General features: G+C 48.3%; 1 protein-coding gene across 16 annotated transcripts in view; it reads right to left on the minus strand.

Moving 5' to 3' along the window:
• EIF4G3 (eukaryotic translation initiation factor 4 gamma 3) overlaps nt 1-22,628 on the minus strand; it is a 141,819-nt gene that overhangs the window by 80,188 nt on the left and 39,003 nt on the right. For 11 of the 16 annotated variants that reach the window (XM_040084793.2, XM_040084800.2, XM_058423355.1 and 8 more), the window contains 2 exons: nt 18,957-19,032; nt 10,967-11,110 (listed from right to left, as the gene is read on the minus strand). The gene's annotated coding sequence lies outside the window, so the exon portion shown is untranslated. Of the gene's footprint in view, nt 1-10,966; nt 11,111-18,956; nt 19,033-22,628 lie in introns of those variants that run through there. The other 5 variants (XM_040084802.2, XM_058423347.1, XM_058423358.1 and 2 more) reach the window with 2 other exon arrangements.

The following is a 22,628-nucleotide window of genomic DNA, read 5'->3' on the forward strand; positions in this document are numbered from 1 at the left end:
CAGTGACAAAAGGACTAGAGCTCTTCTCTGACACCAAACAAATGGTGCAGATGAAGAGCTTCCACATAAAAACCAGAATTCCAGTGCAGACACTCTGCTCCCCACGGAGGGGCTGGGATGGCACCAGCCTGGGACATGGTCCAAACCTTTGCACACTGGGTTTACCGGGAAGTTTTGAGGTTTGGATTTGGGTGAAGGCACATGATAAACAGGAACTGCGACTGTTCAGTGAGTTTATTTAGCTATTTCCTCAAAATGCCAGGACTCGGCTCCAGGTGTTTTGCCTGATTTTAGGAGTTTAACAAATTACAGACTAGTAGAAGATGCAGAGAAGAAGTAGCTGGCATCCTCATTGCCCTTCTCTTGACAAGTACACTGGTTTATTACCTCTTTTTCCATAAGCCCAGCCTTCAGGGAATCCCTCTTGTTGGTAAATATGAAGATTTTAGTGGAAGGTGTCCCTGGCCACAGCAGGGGGAGGAACAAGATGAGCCTTAAGATCCCTCAAAACTGAAAACACTCTGGGATTCTGGGATTAAGCTCAGCCTTTAAAAGGATATAAATATCCTGACCCAGGAGGAATTACCCCTCTCTTTCCCCTTTTTCCTCTGCAGCAGTTTGTCTCAGGATACATCACCTGTGTGATTACCTGCACAGCCAAATTTGTAACAAACTTTTTTATGGCTTTACATGTTTTCACCTCACACATCTGAGTGGGCAAAGCAGCAAGGCACAGGGAAACTGAGGCCCAGGTAACATCCACAGAGCTCTAAGTGCTTTTCTTATTTCAGCATGGATAATGAGGTTGTCCCCAAGGGAAGATGGTGAAGGAACATGGTCTGCTGTTCCCTGGACAAGGACTGTTTGTGCCAGGGACCCTAGAGACACAAAATGCACATTCTTGACCTGCTGGAGTGAGTCCTGAGGAGCCCATGGAGCTGCTCCAGGGCTGGAGCCCCTCTGCTCTGGAGCCAGGCTGGGAGAGCTGGGGGTGCTCACCCGGAGAGGAGGAGGCTCCAGGGAGAGCTCAGAGCCCCTTCCAGCACCTAAAGGGGCTCCAGGAGAGCTGGAGAGGGACTGGGGACAAGGGATGGAGGGACAGGACACAGGGAATGGGTCCCCACTGCCAGAGGGGAGGGCTGGATGGGAGATTGGGAAGGAATTGTTCCCTGGGAGGGTGGGCAGGCCCTGGCACAGGGTGCCCAGAGCAGCTGTGGCCGCCCCTGGATCCCTGGAAGTGTCCATGGCCAGGCTGGATGGGGCTGGGAGCACCCTGGGACAGTGGAAGATGTGGGACTGGATGAGCTTTAAGGTCCCTCCAGCCCAAACTGTTCTGGGTTTCAGTGATTTTCTCCTCAGCTTTACTGGGTGTATTCTCCCTCCCCACGGGGCAAAGGCAAATAGAACACCCAGCTTGAGGGAGGAAAGAATCATCTTCCTCCCTCCCAGGCAAGGCTCCAGCCCAGGAGCCCGTGCTGAGCTCCAGACCTGGAGTGAAAGAGCAGTGTGATTTTGAGCCACGGGCATGGACAGGTGTCCTGCTGGTGGCTGCTCTCTCCCAAAGCCATTCCTAAATCCATCAGCATGGAATCTGCTGCTAACAAAGGTGTGAAGCCATGGATAACGTCACAGGAAATCATTCCATACCATCTGGAAACACTGCTATGGCTTCACCTGGCTCCTGAGGCTGAACTGCCACGCTCTGCCCTGGCTGGAGCACCTGGCTCGCAGCCTGGGGTGGTCTGCTAATGACCACCATGTAATTAAGTAAATTGACATTTTCTGTAATAAGGGTACTCAAAAACATAGAGTGTATGTCTGTGCTGAGGGCAGAAATTCCAACATCACCGCTGAAAGCAGAGCTGGGACTGTCTGCAGAAACATCCTTGAGTTCAGAGGGCCTTTCTCTTGTTCTATAAAACTGCCCCCCATTTCACAAAAATAGGGTTCCAAGACAAATACTTGTTCCCAGGAACACAACCCCAACCAGCCAAGACCCTACTCCACATCAAAACAGCATCAGCAGCTTTGCAGTTTTTCTCCTATTTTCTTCCGAACGCCAACAAGAAGCTCCAAAAATGTGTCATCTGCTCTCTCTGAGGAGGCTGCCACCCTTGGAGATACTCAGAACCCAAGGGGAGGTGGCCCAGAGTTATCTGATCCAGCTCAGAGCAGGCACCTGCACCTGGGCATCCCAGGGCTCTTCCACCCTCCACCTGGGTGACAGCAGCAATCAGATAAAAAATTCAAGTTTTACTGAATTACACTAAAGCCCAGAAATACCCTACATATAAAGTGAATTTGCACAAAGCTAAAACAAGTAAATAAATTATGGGTTTCTAATGGCAGGCTAAGGAGGGATCTGTGGAGAACACAGGCACAGCCCTTCCAGGCTGCAGGGAGTGGAATTACGGTTCCATCATCTTTGTTGGTTCAGTGGAAAGCAGCGCAGGGAGAGCTCAGCTGGCAGCAGAACCAGGCTGCTCATGGATTCAAATCCTCACCCCCGGAATGTGGCTGTCCCAGCTGCAGCTTAAATGGCTCCAGAGGTTCCTCTGTTTCCCAGCCTGACACAACAGCTAACAGTGGACTCCAGGAACTCCAGGGCTCCATCTCCCTGGTTTCTCTAGCTGCAGGGATATTTTATGCTCTGTGCTTACAAAATACAGTCTGTGTGAAACCCTGACTTTTGTGCTGACTCTGGTGCTCTATGGAACACATGGTGTTTGTTTAAAAACTGCGTACTTTCTGGAGCATGCAAGAAAACACCCATTAAATTGCATGAACAGGAGGTACTATTACAGAAGGAATTCCAGAACTGAAATTATTAAAAATAAGAAAATGGCAAATTGTCTGGTATTGTTGTATCTTCTTATATTACGAATTAAAATGTGGTTCAACAAGTGGCAAAGTCCGAAAAGCACCAAAATAAAGCCCAGGGCACGTGACTGTGAGAAGAGAAAATGCACACGGAAGAGTCCTGAAGAAAGGGACCTGGAAAATTTTTAAACAGATACAGAGAAGTTTGATTTTCTATTGCAAATGCTGTTTTATTCCAGCCCAAACCAAGTTACTGGCAAGTTGAAAAGTACTTTTGATTCCCAATAATGTCACACGCCAAACAAAGCCGCTTCCGCTTGCGCAGCAGCCAGGATGTGCCGTGAGGCCAGGACACCCACTGAGAGCTTTCCCATCCCAAATCCCTGCGCCTGCACAGGGTGGAAGGGCCAGGGAACACCCAGAGCCAGGTCACAGCTACTCCAGAGAGGAAAAGCTCAAGCAGCAGCAGAAAAACACTTCTCTCCCCACTGGGCAAACCAGAGTGCTTGGAGAAGGATTAAACACACCTCTCAGAGCTGGAATTTTTTACAAGGGCCTGGAGTGCCAGGACAAGGGAATGGCTTCCTACTGCCAGAGGACAGGGATAGGTGGGATACTGGGATGGAATCCTTCCCTGGGAGGGTGGGGAGGCCCTGGCACAGGGTGCCCAGAGAAGCTGTGGCTGCCCCATCCCTGGCAGTGCCCAAGGCCAGGCTGGACGGGGCTTGGAGCAGCCTGGGACAGTGGGAGGTGTCCCTGAACAGGGCAGGGGGTGGAATGGGATGGGATGAAAATCCTTTCCATCCTTGGACTCTATGATAGGATTCTATGAGGCAGATGAGGGGTGGGTCTAAAGCCAGATCTAGTCCCAGCTAGACTCAGTATTTGTGTTGTAATCTTTTCTTTGCACAGGTATATGATAAAACTGTAATAGGTCTTCCTTTCCTTGCTATTTAAAAAAAAAAGAATTAAAGGCTCCTTCCGTCCTTCTCGAGTGCACAAATACTAAAACTAATTCATACATCCCTCCTACGTTGTGCCTCACGAAAGCCAACTGCTTCCAAGGTTAAATGATTAAACTAAATGGTGTTAATCAGCATTTGAAGCTACATTATGCCTTCCCAACTCTCCCTTCCTGCAGCTCTTACACCCAAATTAGGAGACACCCATGAAGCCGAGCATCCCCACACAAAAGCCCCCTGAAGCCCAAAGGCACCAAGACACAGGACATATTTGATGTTTCCAGCCAGATTTGCCCAGATCTAACTTAATGAGGTAAAAAGCACAGTAATGAACCAAAAATAATGAAATACATTCTAGGAGGAAATATTCCCAGCATATTAACCCAATCAAAAAACCCCTAATCCTATTACGAACCAGAGGGTTCAGCTGCACTTCCAGCAGGTCTTGAACACAAAGGCCAAAAGAAGATTACACTTCTGGATTTATCAGCTATTAAATAACTCCCAGTTTCAAATCTCCACCTGCAGTCACATACTCCTGCAAGCCTGGAATTTGAAAAATGCATTGGGAATGTCCTGGGATGAAGCCTGACCAGGATGTACAGAAGGATGCACAGGGGAAGAAGTGAGAAGAAAAAGAGGTCAAACTCTTGACTGGTCAGAAAAAAAAATCCCTTAGTACATTATTAATCAGGTTATTTAGGTAGGTTTATTGTTCACAAAACACTATCAGGAGTTGAGTTGTTCAAATTTGCTTTATTCTCATTATCTGGAATGGACAGAAGATCTAAGAAACTGCAATCTGCTGCTTGGAGGAGCAGCACAAACCGGCAACATCTTCCCTTAGCTGGTCCAGCACCCACTTCATTTATACAAGGAGGGTTTAATCTTTCATTCTGTGTCTAAATCATGAATAAATACCCTGACTGACAACCATAGGAGTTACAGGATTCCAGGTGGCTTTAACCAGCAGGAAATTGGCTGTAACTGCACCTTACACAAAACAAAGAGGTTCCTACACAGGGAAGTTCTCTGGGGGAAGAGCTCCCTTCAAAGCTTGGTGATCAACTCGCATCAAGGGATCCACAACAATCCTCCTAAAAATGATGGACAGAGGGTTTTTTTGAATGAGACAATACGATTGGGAGCCCCTCGTGCCCCAGGGGCAGTGGAAATTTATTATCTGATTTTATGCCGACAATTTTCTTCCAGCAAAGCACACATGGACCCAAATAATGAGGAATCACGGATCTGGGAGGGATCCACAAGGATCAGAGTCCGACCCCTGGCCCTGCACAGACACCCCAACAATCCCACCCTGGGCATCCCTGGAGCGCTGTCCAAAGGCTCCTGGAGCTCTGGCAGCCTCGGGGCCGTGCCCATTCCCTGGGGAGCCTGGGCAGTGCCAGCACCCTCTGGGGAAGAACCTTTCCTGATGTCCAACCTAAACCCTTCCCTGGCACAGCTCCAGCCCTGCCCTCAGTCCTGTCCCTGGTCACCAGAATTTGGGGGAAGACAAGTTTAATGTGTAGCAACCAGACTCTAAAGGCAGCCGCCTCCAACAGAAGGAGAGAACAAGGAGTAACACTCTCCACATCCCAGGGCACCTGACTGACGCCAGGGCACCAATGGGTGACATTACAATTAAATTACATCCCTCCTTTTGTTCCAATCCCTTAATAAACATCCCTTTATTAAAAGCATCTCAAATTGGGCTGCAGAAGATGGAAGCATTGAATAAACATCATGGTTCTAACAGGATTATTCCAGCTCCTGTAGAAAGGATCCAAGATCATAAAAGAGGGGCTTGGGGATTGCCTAATAAACATGCCACAGATGGCAGGCAGACTTGCTTCCTGGCACACATTCCCAGACCTGAAGGTACTAAGGAATGTCTCCCTGCTATTACAAACGCTAATTTAACGATGGTGACATTTTTGAGGACCAGAATGAGACCACAAAACTCTCTTCACTTCAGGCACAGAACCAGATGGTTAACAAGTTTCAGCTGGTACAATCTGCTCTGGATTTAAATCAGCCACCTAAAAGTCAAGGTCTCCGTGCACCAAGATCCAGAGAATTCAGCCCTCTTGCACTTCTGTTCACCTCGGCGAACTTTTTAGGAGCAGCTGAAGGATGTCCACAACTACAAGAGCTCCAGAGGAAAGTCCCCATCCATGCTGTGGGATCCTCTGCTCCCCAGAGGCTCCAGCATTCCAGCCCATTCCAAGAGACAGCCGTGGGCAGGCAGCACCAATCTGCTCAGTGCACAGCGCGTTCTTAATGAGAGCTGAAGCTATCCTGATTACAGAGGAAATTCCTGACAATTTGTTCCAAGCGTGGTTACTTAATACTTCCAAACTCTGGGCCTGGGCTAAGAGAATCCCTCAGCATCCCATTGGAGCCAGCAGTTCTAAAGCTGAGGCAGAGAAAGCCAAGAGTCTTTTCCAAACCATTCACCCTCACATGCCAGAACCCACTGCACTTGTTCCTTGGGATCCTCCAAAACACTCCCAGGTCACAAGGAGGATGAAACTGTCTTTTCCTGGTGCCCTAAGTTCTGCACACTGCCTCTGGAGGAGCCCTCTCCCCCTCTGCTCACTCCATGGACAGAGGGAAGCTCTTTCCTGCTGCTCCCAGCCCAGCTACTCTGAAGTGCTTTGCTTTCCCATTATCCCATCCTACCATGGCTGCCCCATTCCTCAGTGTAAGGCCCAGCTGGAGTGGGGCAGATTCACAGCATTTCAGCTGCTCTCTGTTAAGGGCTCTGGGAACGCTCTCAGTCTGCTCTGGATTCTCCCGTCCATCACAGGATGGTGCCTGACTGTCAATCCAGGCCCCACCTGAGCTCTACTCTGGATAAGCTGCTCTGGGAGCCATATCCAAGGAGGAGCTGCTCTGCTCCTTTTCCAACAGCTTCTCCTTTCCTCCACACACGGAGAAAGGCAATTGTGTGAAACCAGCCTTTCTGCAGCCTCAAGCCAGGAGAGGAAGCAGAGGGGCTGTGTCCCTCCTCTCCCTGGCAGAACAAGGGAAAAACATGCAAAACCCACCAGGAATATGAAATTTTATGTATTTGGGGCCACATCTGGCCATAACACCACTGTAGCAGCACGTGCTGTGCACTCCCCTGCGCCAGAGCTCAGCACATTCCCAAGAGCAGCACTATGATTTCAAGGCCCTGGAATTTGGGAAGCAGAGATGCTGGCTGTTGCTGCAAAGATGGGGGTGTGGGGCTGTTCCACATCGCTGCCAAGGTCTCCTGACTGTGCTGCACAAACTAATCCTGAAGGGCAGCGGAGTGCCAGAGGGTGTCTGTCAGGAAAGCCCTCAGAGGAAGTGAAACACAGAGCCGTGCTCTTGTTTTGGCTTCATCAGATGGAAACGGTGGAGGAGTATGAGAAAGGGTCACTCAGCCACAGCACCACAGAACCAGCTGTTTCTGTCTGTTTAGATAAAGCTAAAGGAAACCAAACAAAGGCACAACGTTCACTTGCACCTGACTTTTCAGGTTAAATATCCCATACATTCCCTGATCCCTGGTTTCCAAACTCCCTCTCAGACCACTCAGCACAATGTCGTCATCTCATCACACACAAGCTTACAGTGAACTGCTCCAGCTCCTAGAGCTCTGGTAAGGGACAGCAATTCCTTTTATCACTTACTAGAATTCAAGGTATTACCTCATCTCCCAGCCCCTAGATGTGCTGGGACCGGCAGCTCTGGAGCAGCCAGGACAGTAAGGGGTCACTGGTGGAACAAAAGCATTTGTTAACCCTCATTCTCCCCCAGAGCATGGCTTCTGCCCAGGGTGAGGGTGAAGGGTCTGGAGAGGCCACATGAGGAGCAGCTGAGGGCACTTGGTGTGTTCAGCCTGGAGAAGAGGAGCCAGAGGGGAGACTCCATTGGGGGCTGCAGCTTCTCCTGAGGAGCAGCTCTGATCTCTGCTGTGAGCAGGGAGAGGATCCAGGGCAGGGCTGGAGCTGTGCCAGGGAAGGGTTTAGGTTGGAGATCAGGAAAGGTTCTTCCCCAGAGGGTGCTGGCACTGCCCAGGCTCCCCAGGGAATGGGCACAGCCCCGAGGCTGCCAGAGCTCCAGGAGCCTTTGGACAGCGCTCCAGGGATGCCCGGGGTGGGATTGTTGGGGTGTCTGTGCAGGGCTGGGGTTGGACTGGGTGATCCTTGGGGTCCCTCCCAGCTGAGCACATTCCATGGCTCTGTGAGATCCCCACTTCAAGAAACTCTTGAGCCTGAGGAGGCGCTGTGATCCCACCTGGGTAACAACAAAGAGAGACTCTGCTGAACCTGGGCTGAGCACCCAGAGCAATCTGCCCACACCAGTGGCACACATTCTATCTCTGCCCAAACTCTATTTAGTACCAAATGACATCCAAAGCCTCAAACATCTAGCAGTATTTTCACTCACTACTGCCTCAAGAGCAGCGGAAAAAACCACCTTGGAAAGACTCACTTTGATGAGTATTTATTAACTCAGGGGTCTGATGGAGAAATCAATGGCCCTTAATCAGACTCTAATTCAAACCAAGTGGTCTTGTCCTTATCTTTTATGCACAAACACTCCCTCACTATGCTGGGCATAACTGGACAAAGGCAAAGACAACCTCTGTTCAATGTTCAATCATCAACGCAGTGTGGGTAGGTAAAATACAGTTATTTGTGGTTTATTGCTGTTAAAGTAATTAATAATAACACACTCATGTGAATCCTACGTTAGCCTGAGCCCCTTTATCTCTAAAGGCAAACAGCAGGATTTATGGTGCCCAAAAATCAGACAAAATTACCCAAAAATTACTCTCTCATCACTTTCTAAAGAAAGCAAACAAATGAAACCATGATGGAAATTCACAAACTACAAGAGGTGTGGAAAAGGAAACTTCCACCCACCTCGTTCTTATCACAAGCACCAGGGTGTTCCTTGAGGCCCAGGGGACACAAATCACAGATGCAATGAACAGGTTAAGCTTTCATCCAAATCTCCACTTAGCTTGGGAATTTCTTACCGTAACATAACACAGAAACTCAACTCCTGACAGGGGTCCAAAGTGAGATACAAAGAAAAATATTCAGAATTTATATTTATCCAAATCTCTAATAGTTCAGGGATATGGAAAACTGCCCCTGGGACAGGTTATTCCTTAAGGCTTTGGGCCCCTTTCAAGCCTTACCAGTGTCCCGAGTGCAGGTATCTGCATTTTGGCAGAATCCCAGAATGATTTGGGTTGGATCAGCTTGTTCCAACTCTCCCCCAGCCACGGGCAGGGACAACTTCCACCAGAGCAGGCTGCTCCAAGCCCTGTCCAACCTGGCATCACCACCCAACCTTTGTCCAAAGGAGAGGGTTCCTGAGGGGAGCCCCGACACTGGCTGGGAACAGACAGGAGCCACCATTTGTGCTGCTTCACTGCTGAATCCCACCTTGGTAGGAATCACCTGGGGAAAAGCCCTGTGGTTCCCAGGCCCCTCCGGCCCAAAGGCCACAATGCCTGAAGCTTCACCTGCCCCATACCCCTGGGTCTTGCCGCTCCTCCCTGTCCCTGAGCAAACGTGGGCTGGCAGCACGCAGCGGGAGCACGGGCACCCCTGGAGCCCCGAGTGCCACACGGGCTCTGAGGTCACTGCAGCAGCACGGCAGGGACACAAGCTGACCCCGCTTCTGAGAGCCAGCAGAACAGGGAAGCAGCATTATCCAGCTGCCTGGAGATTTGGCACACAGCCCACTGTCTATGGGTGCACTGACTCAATGGGAAAATATTAAGGGAAGACAAGAAATCCCTTGATTACAATCGATTTAAAGAGGCTGCCCAGAATGTTCTCCTCTTCCCCTCTCTGCCACAGGAGTAGCTTCCCTGTGTTGATAAGTTCTACCAGGAAGGAATGTCTTGATCCATGACAAAAGCCAGGCAGCATCTAAGGGTTTGGTCTGCAACCCTGCTGTGTCCTCCCTGTTCTGCGAGCCTCAGTCCTCAACCCAGAGCCTTTACTTCCAACAACCCTGCAGCAAGAGTGCAGGAACTGCTACAAGGCCACGAATGCCTGCCACACACTTCAGCCTCTCATTTCCCATCCATGAAGGATGAGCATCTGCACATTCCCAAAGACAAGCAAAAGTTTCAATCTCCCCATCATGTTTTACCAAAAATGTGCATCATTCAGGTGAAGTGTTCCTTCCATGATCTGTTTCCAGGCATCTCCTGGTCTGAAGGTCAGCTGCAGTTTAATGTTTCAGAGGCTGGCAGGGGGGCTTGGATCCACTTGAGGCTCTCCCCATCACCTCCCCATTCCCAACCCACCCTGGGCTTCTCATCCTGCTCCCCTTGCTCAGAACAAACCCACTCTCCTTAGCAGCCGACCTGCTCAGGCTTTCCTGCTTGATCCACACAAGTATAAATTAACCAAGAGCAAAGGGAACATCAGGCTTTCCTCTATCACACACCTCATTCCTTACACATCCTACTTTCCCCACCCCAGTATCTTTCATCTCCCTTTTTCTCCTGCCCTTTTACTTGCCTCTTTTGCTCCTCCTTTTTCAGATAAGCTTCTCTACTCTCAAGTCAGCCCTGCAGAATATTTACCTAATAGAGGCTAATAAAGACCAATTCATTCCACATATCTCACTAAATATTTCTCCATTTTTATTATAACTCTGATTTATTCTGGACTTTTCTGTAACCAGCCCTTTGTCTCATCTCTTTTATGAGAAATCATTTGTGCAACTCGTTTTCCTGACCCATTTCTTAGAATTACAGAACTGTACCACATTGTACAAAAGGCCCCTTGGAAAGCCCCCAAGAGAGGACACAGGGCACTTTTAGGGTGTTTAACCTGGAAGTCAGGCCGTGCCCCAAAATGCCTGATCCAACAGCAAAACACATTCCTCCTCACCCATAAATATTTTCTCTAATTTTTCAAGGTGCTGTTAGACTCCATGAGAAACTAATGTCTAATAAACTTGTATTTAATTGAAAAATACCAATTTATGGCGTTGATGTGCTCATCTAAGCGCTGCCCATCGACCACAGCAAGGTTCATGCCACACCCTTTATTCATTTTGTTTCTACACTGGTCACAGACAACACAACTCAGGTGTTGAGCAGAGGAAGCCGAGAGTGGGATGGGAGGAGGAGGAGGAGGCTGGGAACGCCCTGCTCCAACGCCAGGTCTTACCTGTGAGAGCCCAGGGGACGATGCATGTCCCGGTGGTGTTGCAGCAAGGTTTGGGTGTCCCTTATTTATTTCATGTGCAGTGTAAGGGGATGGGGCAGGAGGACCCGGTTGTCTTGCTACTTGTGTTACCTGTGTGGAGATAAACTGTTAGTAAAACATTACATTAGTAATCAGCCTGCAGAGACTCCGTTGTACATATCTAGAGAGAGAAAATAATATATATATATCTAAGTGAAACACTGCACAAGTTATTTAACTATTTATGTGATTCAGGAAAATGTGGAATGATCAAAAAACCAGAGCACCAGCTGGAGTCAGTGGTGGAAATGGGTGGGATCCCTTTGCATTCAGGCCTGGGACCTTCTGATCCCTTAATGAGAAGCCATATCAAAAAATACTGGGATTTTGCAAGGGGATACACACTACCAGCACAACAAAGTAAGGGGGAAATCTGCATATTCCCCTCCAAAAAGGAAAAATAAAGGACTGTGGAGAGGCCATGGTATCTGCAGGGCTTGCCACAAGCAAAGAATGAAATAGTAATGCAATTCTCGTATATGTTTATCTTCTTTCCCAACTTCTATTAAAAATACTTAACAAAACACATTAAGCAAAATGTTAAAAAAAAATTTTAATAGGACACAGATATTTGCTTCACTTTACTATCTCCATGATGGAACTGTTTTAAATATATTTCAGAGAGTGGCTATAGTAACAGAAAATGGGAATCAAAGGAAAAAAAGACTCACACAACTATTGGGTGACACCTCCCAATTGTTCAACACAACTAAATTTCGGCAGATTGGGTTAAAACTCCCACTATTGAAATTCAGCATTTGCTTCTCACTGACCTTTTCTCATTTGTTGGCTGAAAAGCACCACTTAATCACAGAATGGTTTGGGTTTGGAGGGACCTTAAAGCACATCCAGTGCACCCCTGCCAAGGGCAGGGACACCTTCCACTATCCCAGGGTGCTCCAAGCTCTGTCCAGCCTGGCCTTGGGCACTGCCAGGGATCCAGGGGCAGCCACAGCTTCTCTGGGCACCCTGTGCCAGGGCCTGCCCACCCTCACACAGAAGGATTTCTTCCCAATATCCCATCTAACATTCCTCAGCCTGCACTAAAGGCACCTGAAGCCCACACAGGTCACTGGCACTGCACAGAAATGTCCTTAGCAGGGTGAAGAAGGCAGAAAGAAATTCCTGACTCCTTCAATGGAGTATTAGCTCCACGCTCCAAGAGAGCAGAAGTCACAGAGTTCACCACTGAAGTGCTTTTCCCAAGTCACTTCACTGCTCTCAGAGCGTCCATGCCTGTCGTTACAGTTCCTAAACCGCCACAGCAGCTGTGCCAGCACCCAAATCCCAAGAAATCACAGTGGGCAACAGCTCCAGGCTTAAGAATGGGCCAGGAGCCTTCACTGCGGGAAGATTTACAGCCCCCAAGTGCACATCAGAGGAAAGGGTGGGTGGGTCAGTCACAGAACCTCATCCTCTGTCCCCACGGGATCCTTCCCTTAGCCAGGGATGAATCATCTCTTTTTCGGGCTGATCTCTCTTGGCAGGTGTGCGCACGCAGCCTCGGCTGAATCAGAGCCAGCCTTACAGAGAGCTCCATAAAACTTTCCACAGCCCGTCCCCGAGAAAATGAAAGTCTCTCTCATGACTCCTGTGTCACCCCTGACAGGGCTGTCATGTCACCTGTGCAGCACCTGGTGCTTAGAAGTGACTACGGATTGTGATGGATATCAAATAATGCAGTTAGGGAGGGGGAGGAAGCAAAGGCAACCCAAAACACAAGGAAATCATTCCTATCAACAGCCCCGGTGGCAGGATGTACCCGTGCTCCTCACCAGGGTTCTCCCTGAATACCCCTTCTTGGGGGAAAATAGAGGTTATTTTGTGACAGCTGCTGGACTTCAGCCACTGCCGGTTTTCACCTCCCTACTCTCAGCAGTGCGAACACTGCTCCAGCTAGGGCTGGAGCCAACCAAAATCCTCTGATCCAACAGCAGCCAAGTCCACACGGGGCCCTGACAATGGGGACACGGGCACTACCAATACCCCAGGTGAGTGTGAGCATCCCACAATCCTCAGAAATTATAACGTGCAAATAGAATCATGGACTAGAACCACAGAATCACTAAGGTTGGAAAGCCCTCAAATATAATCTAGGTCAGCCATTAACCCAGCACTGCCAGGTGCATCCTTGAACCATGTTCCCAAGTGCACATCCCCACACCTTCCTAACACTTCCAGGGATGGCGACTCCAGCGCCGCCTTGGGGAAAATAACCTAAGTTGGAAATTACTGAAGGACATCAACAAATGCTCTCATGATGGATCTGAAATCTGGGAGCTGAACTGAGAGGAAAACTGCAGCTGCTTGAATGAGTCCATGAAATACCCTCGTGCAGTGCGTCAGACACATGACAGACACAGGCCTGGATCTACCAAAATCAGCTTGAAAGCCTAACGAAGGTGGCAGAACAATTATAAAATTGTACCAGCTTGATCGTTTGGCAACAGCACAGTTGGATAGTATCCCATAGGAGCCTACCACTGATTTTCCAGGACCTCCTAAGGCTAGCCAAGCCTAGCTTAGTGCACCTAAACCAAGGACAGGTATTTGTTCCAGCAGACGGAAAAGCACAGAGATCCTTTCTCAGCAGCTACAGCAACACTGGTGTTTCCACACCTTCGTCTTGCTACAACAAGTTATTTACAAATAAACTGAATTATAAGATACTGATTTTAATGCAAACAGGTAGTAAAGGAAGACAAACTGTTTTTTCAGTAGTTTTTAACAAAGGCAAAAGGTAGAGACTGTCTAAGCTCATCACTCCTTGGGTACCTGCCCCCACTGAGCCCAAGGTGTGGTTTGCTGTTTTTTAAATGGTCTGAGATGACTATGGAAGCAAATATCCTCCTTAAATCTATAGGTTAAATTGTTCTCCTAAAAATGGATGCACAAAATTATATATTCATTTGCTAGGGCATCACTTTCTATTCTCCCTAAGTAGCAAGAGCTAATTATAATTTTCCAGAAGCCTTAATCCTGTATTTTAAAGAAAGCAGGTAAATGAAACACAAAATACTCAGTCTGGAATTCTTGCTTTTCTTTCTGAGATCTTTTACACCTTTTGGGCTTAGCATCTTCTACAAGTTAGAGATTACTCTTTACCCCACCCAAGTACCTGGTTTCAGGTACTTCAGAAGCTGTGGCTCCCCATCCCTGGCAGTGGCCAAGGCCAGGCTGGACAGAGCTTGGAGCACCCTGGGGTAGTGGGAGGTGTCCCTGCCCACGGCAGGGGGTGGCACTGGATGGACTTTAAGGACCCTTCCAGCCCAACCCATTCCATGATTCTAGGCTGGAACAGCATGAGGAACTGAGCTTTGCTCCTGCACATTCCACAGCTTCTGCAGCAGCCAGGCAGGCACAGCATCGGCCTCCTGACCCACATCCTTCCTTTAAGCACAGGGTGCCCAGAGCAGCTAATCCTCCCTAATCTCTTTTCTACAGGATTCGCTCCACTGCAGGAAGATCCCTTTAAAGAACACGAAGGTGAACCACGGAACCTCTGCTGGGTGTGAAACACTCGGGAGGACCAAATGGGACAGAAAACAACCAAACACCCCAGGAGGCAATGATGGAGTCAACCCTTAATCCTTAAACATCTGGGACAAGGGGGTTCCTCAGAACCTCACCTCCCCATTACCTTCTTTGCCCCAAGCTGGCGTGAGCTGAGCTCCCTGACAGGAGGTGGCACCTGCTCCAAGGGCACATGGGGGACAGCAAACGAGCAGCTTCAACCAGTGTTGGATCCAGCCCCGCCACAGGGACCCTGCTCCAGGCTGCACCTGGCCAAGTGACTTCTCCCCACAAACACACCTTGCTAACACTCACTCCCACTCAGCTTTCATGCAGAAGTCATTCACAGAAGCATGGGGGTTTGCATTGGAAGGGACCTTCAACTCATCCCATTCCATGGGCAGGAGCACCTTCCCCTGGACCAGGCTGCTCGGGGCCTCAAGGTTCCTCCTCAGCTCACGAATGTTTATCCCAGAGAAGTTTTGGTCTAAGCTTCAGCATTTCCAATCACAAACATGCTACTAAAGCAGATACAAACCTCCACCATAACCTGCCAAAACCAGTTATTTGTGGGAAAACTGGATGTCCATGAACATTATTCTTCTAATCTAATTCCAGAGTAGTGCCTCGTGCTGAATTTGAAGAAGCTCCTGCTCATCTCATTTTCCACAGATTCAGTCCCATTCCCCTGGGCACAGCACAGGGGTGGCTGGTGGGATTTACAGTCACCTTTTGTGCAGGTCCCTTCCTGTTAAGAGGTCTGCATCTTTCAAAAATCTCCAACCAAAAAACTCTCTTGAATATATTTCTTTGAAATAATTTACAACAGAGACAGGATTTCTTCTTATGCACCTTCTGAACTCTGCAGGTTTGGGGTCTTTCAGAGGCCACACAAGTAATCACCCTCATTTCTTGCAGTGTAGAGGATTAGGAAACACCAGGCAAGAAGCTGTTTACAGGACAACCCCCAATCTTTATGTCCAGCTCTGCAATAGAGCATTTTCCATTATTGTTGAGGGAAAAATATTGCAAGGTTAGTTCATTGAAATAAGTATTTCCAACAGTGACCTTTCAAATAATTTTACTGCTGGATTTATTTATTTAAAAACCCCAAACAACAACCCACTCAGCATAAGGTGTCACAATAAATAAATAAAGATGACTTATGATGAATTTAGGTGGGTTTGGTTTTAATACCAGTGTGATGTCCTTGATAAAGAGGTTCTACCAAAGCCTTGTTATGAATTTTGAGCATCTCCAAGTTCTCACACAAACTTTGTCCCACCTGGCCTCTTCCTCACCTCTGTCCTACCGGTAAATTTGTTCCTCAGATTCAGTTTTATTATTGGGGCTCATAGTGGAAGCCACATGATTTTTCATTCCCCTTTTTGCAGCTGTGGGATAAACAAAGAGCTCTGGAATGAGCAACCAAGGTCCTGATAATGCATGTGGAAAGGCATGGAAAGGATAATTGAATTATTTTTCATCTTTTTCTAACTGAAAATTGGGGATTCCTCTGTGGGTTGTCCATATCTCAAATGATTTCTCCCCACAGCAGCCATGCTCTGAAAAAACACACACCTCTGAAAATGATGATCCATAATCAACATGGAATCCCACAGAAGATGTGCAAGCAAATAAAACGATGATGGGAAAAAGCAGCCCTTGGGTACTGAGGATGCACTTCAAGGTTGGACTTGAAGATCTTGGGGGCCTTTTCCAACCTTCATGATTCTGTAGTCTCATAGTGCTCTTCAAAATGACTATTTAATGCAAACCCAGGCCTTAAACACATGGTGCTGTTCCTTGTGTAACAAACCACTGAGACCTTTCATGAATGAATTTGTCAAGGCCCTCCCATCACATCCTTTTCTTTCCCAATGCATTTTTCCCTGGACTCCCTGTGAATCTGAAATCTGCCTGGAGCTTCAAATGGAAGCCTGAAAGGAACCCAGCTGAGAAAATTTCTCTCCCCAAAACATGGAATTTTCTCTCAAACTTGTGCATTCTCAAATCCTGGAACTGAGATATTCCCAGCCCTGATATTCCTGTAACATAGCAAGGAGTGATATTTTTCCACACTGTACCGCTATTTTAGGTAATTCTTCACAGCTACTTTTCTATTTTACATTAATTTAAATTTTTTACTGTCATATTTTCCCCACAGACATCTGCATTATATCTTGGGAAGAAAGAATTGAAAAAAATAACCTTCTTTAAAGGACTTTAGGTATTTTTAAAGTGTTTTTTAAGCGCTGTATGGGGTATATAAAAGATACTATAAACGGAATTATTTATTATAAGTCTGTACATTTATGTTCACAGACTAGTTTGGGCTGGAGGGACCTTAAAAGCTCATCTTGTTCCATGGCCAGGGACACCTTCCACTATCCCAGGGTGCTCCAAGCCTCGTCCAGCCTGGCTTTGGACACTTCCAGGGATCCAGGGGCAGCCACAGCTTCTCTGGGCACCCTGTGCCAGGGCCTGCCCACCCTCACAGGGAAGGATTTCTTCTGAATGTTTTTGTCTGGTTTTGCTTTTCTGCACACAAACATTTCTATGTCTCTATATATCTATATTTTAAGAACAAAGGGCGCACAAAGCCTGAAGCTCGCGTTTGTGATTCACCGCTGTCAATGCCACAAACCTCAAAATCCTCAAGCCTTGTGAGAGCTGTATCCCAACCACTCCAACTCCCCTGGATGGGAATCCATGGCTCCCCGGCCACAGCTGAGTCCTGCTGCCACCACAGCCACCTGAGCTGCTGCATTGCTGGGGCCAACGGGCACCTGGCAGCACTCTTACCCGTAATGCTGCCCAGAGCTCAGCTCAGCACCCCTGACAGCCCCAGCAGAGGAGGCAGGACAAAACTCCTCTACAACCCCAAAAAGGGAAGGGCTAAACATATCATTATCACTGAATCATCATGGCTGGGCTGGGAGGGACTTGAATTCTCCTCATCCAGTTCCACCCCTGCCATGGCAGGGACACCTTCCACGACCCCAGGCTGCTCCAAACCCTGTCCAACCTGGCCTTGGGCACTGCCAGGGATGGGGCAGCCACAGCTGCTCTGTTCTCACTCTGGCCAAGAGATGCTCCAGCCCCGGGGCCCTCCAGGGAGCCAGAACCAAGAAATCCATCCCCAGTCACTCCTGCAAACAGGGAAGGAGAAAACCTTGCACAGCAGGTTATGTTTTTCCATAAGCAGCTTATGTTCCTGCATAAAATGTAATGAATTTATCCCATCGACAGCTTTTCTTCCTGTTTTCCGAATAATTAAAAGAGCAGCTTAAAAGCGGTTTTTTTTGGCATTAAAAATATTTGCAGTATCCCAACTAGAAAAGCAAAATATGACTTTCCCAGGGCTGTGCTGATTTAGCAAAGCTTATAAATAACCCTGGGCTTCCAGCTATTGCCATCGGAAAAAAAGGAATTAATAAAAGGAAAAAACTATCATGTTCACTAATAAACATAGCTGTTTCTAAGCTGAATTTCTAGAATAATCAATATTATACATTACCATTCATCTAGGACAGCAAGCCAAAAGCACCTAGCCCAAATATTTTATTTATTATCAAAATACTTCCTCCGTACAATGGAATGTTTCACATGAAAACTTGAAATGCTTCACATGAAATCTTTCTTGATTATTCTTCTCCTAAGAAGGTATTAGAAATGTGAAGCCACTAGTACCCAAAAAAATCAGTCTGTGAGATTCAGGGGAAAGGAAAAAGATGGAGTCACACAAGTGAAAATACGGACAAAACTCCACCACTCCAGTGATGCTGTCAGGAACATGCACTTTCTAATATGCTAAATAAAACTAGAGTCACTTAAAAATACCAAAGGACCCACAACTCCTCCAAAGATTTCTTCCTCTCTTGCTCCCATGCAACAAAAAAGGTTCTTCAAAAAATCACAGGAGCATTAAGGTTGGAAAAGATCTCCAAGATCGACCAATGTTCAACCAACATCCCAATACCCACCCAACCCCTGCCCCAGGTGCCACATACACACATCTTTTGAACATTCCAAGGATGTGACTCCACCTCTGCCTGGGCAGCCTGTGCTAATGTCTGACCATGCTTTCAGCGAAGAGATTTCCCAATATCCAATGTCAACCTCCCTTGGCACAACTTGGGGCTGTGTCCCCTCGTCCTGTCCCCTGTCTCCTGGGAGCAGAGCCCAACTTCCCACCTGGCTGCACCCTCCTGTCAGGGAGTTGTGGTGAGCCCCTTCTTTTCCTGCTCACACGCAACCAAGAGAGTCTTTTCAAGCACCGTTTATTTCAGGGGGCAAAAAGAAATTGCATTTTCCCAAGGTCTCCTTTGTGCCTGCCCTGGGGCTCTGCACACCCGTCCGGTCCCCTGGCGCTGCCCCGGCCCCGGCAGATACTCACAGTGCTGTACACAGCCGACACGGTCGGGGTGAAGATCCGATCCTCCAGGGGCTGCTGGACAGGACCTCGGGGGATTCTGCAACACAGCCAGTCAAGGAAAGCAGTGTGGAAGGCAGGGCCGTGCTTGGGGACACCCCCGGGGACACCCCCGCCCCGGACCCGCGGCCTGGCAGCTCCGCTCCCCCAGGATCTCCCACGGCGGCCGTTCCCACGCTAGGAACCAGGGGATCGACGCAAACTCGTCACCGAATAATCCACAAAACCTTGGGCCCGTCAAGAGCATCCCCCACCTCTGCTGTTATTTGAAAGGGAAAAGCCCTCGAAGCCACAAGCCCTGCAGATCAGCAGGGCGCTGCTGCACAATGGCAGCTCCTGTTTTGCTAAGCACGCAGGAATCCTGCTGGAATTGTTTCCTTGTTTGCCTCTCTTCACCCAGTGACTCCTCATCCACCCACCCACCGAAAGAAAGGGCTGTCGGAGGGGTGGGAGGTTTTGAGGAGCTGCTGCAGGGTGACTTAAAGGCAAATTGCAAGAGTTTTCTTAACTGTAAAGGCATCGCGGAAATCTAAAGGAGAAAAAAAAAAAAGGGAAAAGAAAACTTTGCACAAAAAACCCCCTCAACAGAATCTGGCTTATTTGTAGAATAAAACAGGGGGATTGTAGGGATCCAGAAGAATTAAAAACCTGACTTGGGTAACACCTTGTAGCCTCCCACGGATCCAGACAATACCCAGTGTCCACTGTCACGGAAAGGGCACTTGCTGAAAAGTTTTCCTAAATGCCATAATCGGATTTCGCCTTTTTGCTGTTTATGTTTTACACACCAGAATTTCATGGGAGATGACATCAGCTGGATTGATTGAGGTTCTTGCACACATGGAAGGACACAGACCTCACATGTTAACATGGTGGGATATTTTAACAGATAATAAAGTCATTAAAACACCTCTTAGTCTTATTCTAACGAGGAAAAACACTAAGTTAAATTCTGAGCCCAGATTAGTTTTGAGTTGAAATTTAAAGGGGCTCTTTGCACCCCAAGTTTGATCCCCAGATTAATGCTGCTGCCCAAAGCTTTGCAGGGACCAACATCACAGTGACAGGACAGACCCTGCTGGCATCACACAACTCAACAGCCACCCCAAGCTCCACAATCCCAACCATTCCCCTTAAATTGGATCAAATGTTTTAAGGTTGAAGTAAGGACTGCTCAGACACAACCTGCTCCGCCCCTGCCGACCACGCACAGCACATCCCAGCTGGATCATCTCCTCCTCCAGCAGGAGGCAAATTTACAGCATCAGAAACACACACACAGAGTTAAACTTACAGTGTCGCTCTGCTCTGGCTCTGAACTCACCAAACAGGCTCAGAAATTGCTCTAAAACTTCTCAGTTTTGTTCTACATTCAATGTCTGAACATCAGACACGACAAAAAGCTGCTTGATGGGATTATGCTGGGAAGAGCCCAGGCCTGAGCTTTGCAGCACCTTTGCAGGGAGGCCCTGGCCTGTCACCCTGGCAGGTGACAGAGGACAGCTCAGGGCCAGCTCCAGGGCACGAGAACCAGGAACAGGATCCGGCCCCGGTGGTGCTCATTCACCCTACAGCTCTTTTTGCCTTTTTTTAACGACTGCAAGAATTTGTTTGCAGGGTCTAAGGCTCATCTGCACTCTGCTCACCTGCCAGCTCAGGCCCAAGTAGTGTCATTTGATAAACAGAGAGTTTTTTAACAACAGAATGGGATTTAAAACCCTGACTCAGCCAAACAACAGTAAGATTTGTCACAAACTTTGACAGAGGGACTCCCAGCCTTCATCCCAAGGATCTTGAATTCACCCCCAAGTTTTGGAAAACGACAACAAAAAAGCCAAAATCTGGGAGAGAAGGATTGAAAATGAACTGGAAGACGGAATGAAAACTCAAATTTTCTGCTGTAGCACTATTCCCACTCCCCCAGAGCATCCCTATGCAGCCCTAGGCCCAGGGATGGAGCTACCCCCCCTTGTGTCACAGATGAGATTTCCCTTCTCCAGGCACTCCTGACAATTCATTGAAGCAATTGCTTCTTCAAAAGGGATCATTCCTGAGTTTGGAAAAACGGTTTCATCCTTGACAAGGTTGGGATTTATTTTCTTATTTTAGAACTTATATAAGTCAGGAGGAAATAATCTCCTTTGAGCAGGGCAACTGTTCTTTTTGCACCCAGGAAGAGCTGCCTGAAGGAAGGAGCAGTTTAGATGGATTTGCAGAGTTTGGGTCACTGTTTAAGATCTCTCCTAGGAAGGGATGATTCTCGTCAGACCCAGAAGAAACCTTTTAAGTCCTTTTTGCCAAAGGATTTGACCTGCACACAAGACTGATAAGAACAAAATGCCTTAAATTCCACTATGCCTTAATGAAATAATGGTAGGAGAAAGTGATTATTTCCAGAGTCCAACTTGTGGCATCCACAGACTGACTCTCTGCAAGAAATTGGGCAAGTAGAAAGGTTCCTGCTTCCCTGAAAGTAGCTGGGCAAGTGGAAGGGCTTCTGGCTCCCACCAAACCTCTCGGAGCTTGCTCCTGCTCCCCAGTGGAAATCACCACCTTCCCTCTCCCTCCAGGAGCCTGTCCTGGGATAACAGCTGCTGTTACTGCGGGAGAAGCGAGCCGGGGTGACAGCAAAGCTCAGCACGATTCGTGCTGATGAGGCTCTTCTCCTAGGAAGGGGTTAAGTGACAGCAGGGACACTCCAGCACGGGAGGTGAACAGCTGAGGCAGGCAGGTGGGAGGCAGAACCTCATCCAGCAGCATCATCACACGCACACGCACACACCCCCCACCCCCAGGGCACTCACTCATCTGCTCTCACGCACAGATTTTGGTGCCTGGTGCCGCTGGGGCTGCACATCCCAAAATGCAGCACAAGCCTCGGGATGTCTGCCCTCAGGCTGCCCCAGCACACCCAGCAAGTGCAGGAACTAAAATCCAGCCAGCCCAGCCTCGCTGCAGCGCTGGATTCACCACAGCCAGGAACACCAGGACAGCCTGAGTAATTCAGGCAGCTCTTTTGTGTTCTGACCCTGCCATGCTGAGATCCAATTCAGGAGCATCCTGCGCCCTCCTTCTTCCTCCCCTTCCTACTCTCCTCTCCTTATATCCTGCCACCCACATCACTGATTTGTGCAACTACGCTCTGAAATCATCCAGGAGGGCGGGAAGGTGGGGAGAAGCAAAGATAATCCAAACCTCACACAGTTTTCAGAGCTCCTTCCACAAAGGTCTGAAAGGGAGAAAGAGGGAGAAAAGACGAGGAGAGCAATGAAGCAGAAGAGCAGGAGCAAGGAAATCCTGTTAAATCCAAAAACCTCTTAAAGCACCACCAGGTTTGTAAAGTGGAACTGCAGCCTCTGCTTTGCTCATGCCAGGCTGAACAACTCCTTAGAGCTCTCCCTGCTCCATCAGCACCATGCCAGGATCCAGGAGAAGGATGGCAACCCTGGCACTACCAGCACTGGATTCTCCTCGTTGCTGTTCAGGGCTCATTAACTAAGAAATATATTTTTAAAATCTCACCTAAGTGAGATACTTCTGGCAGATTCATAAACACAGGCACAGATGCAATGGGAGTTCCACCTACTCCCCATCTGGCTGCAGCAGTGATTACAAGCTGGGGAATTTCGGGATCTA

This window comes from Hirundo rustica, chromosome 22 (genome assembly GCF_015227805.2).
Source record: "Hirundo rustica isolate bHirRus1 chromosome 22, bHirRus1.pri.v3, whole genome shotgun sequence".
Taxonomy (NCBI): domain Eukaryota; kingdom Metazoa; phylum Chordata; class Aves; order Passeriformes; family Hirundinidae; genus Hirundo; species Hirundo rustica.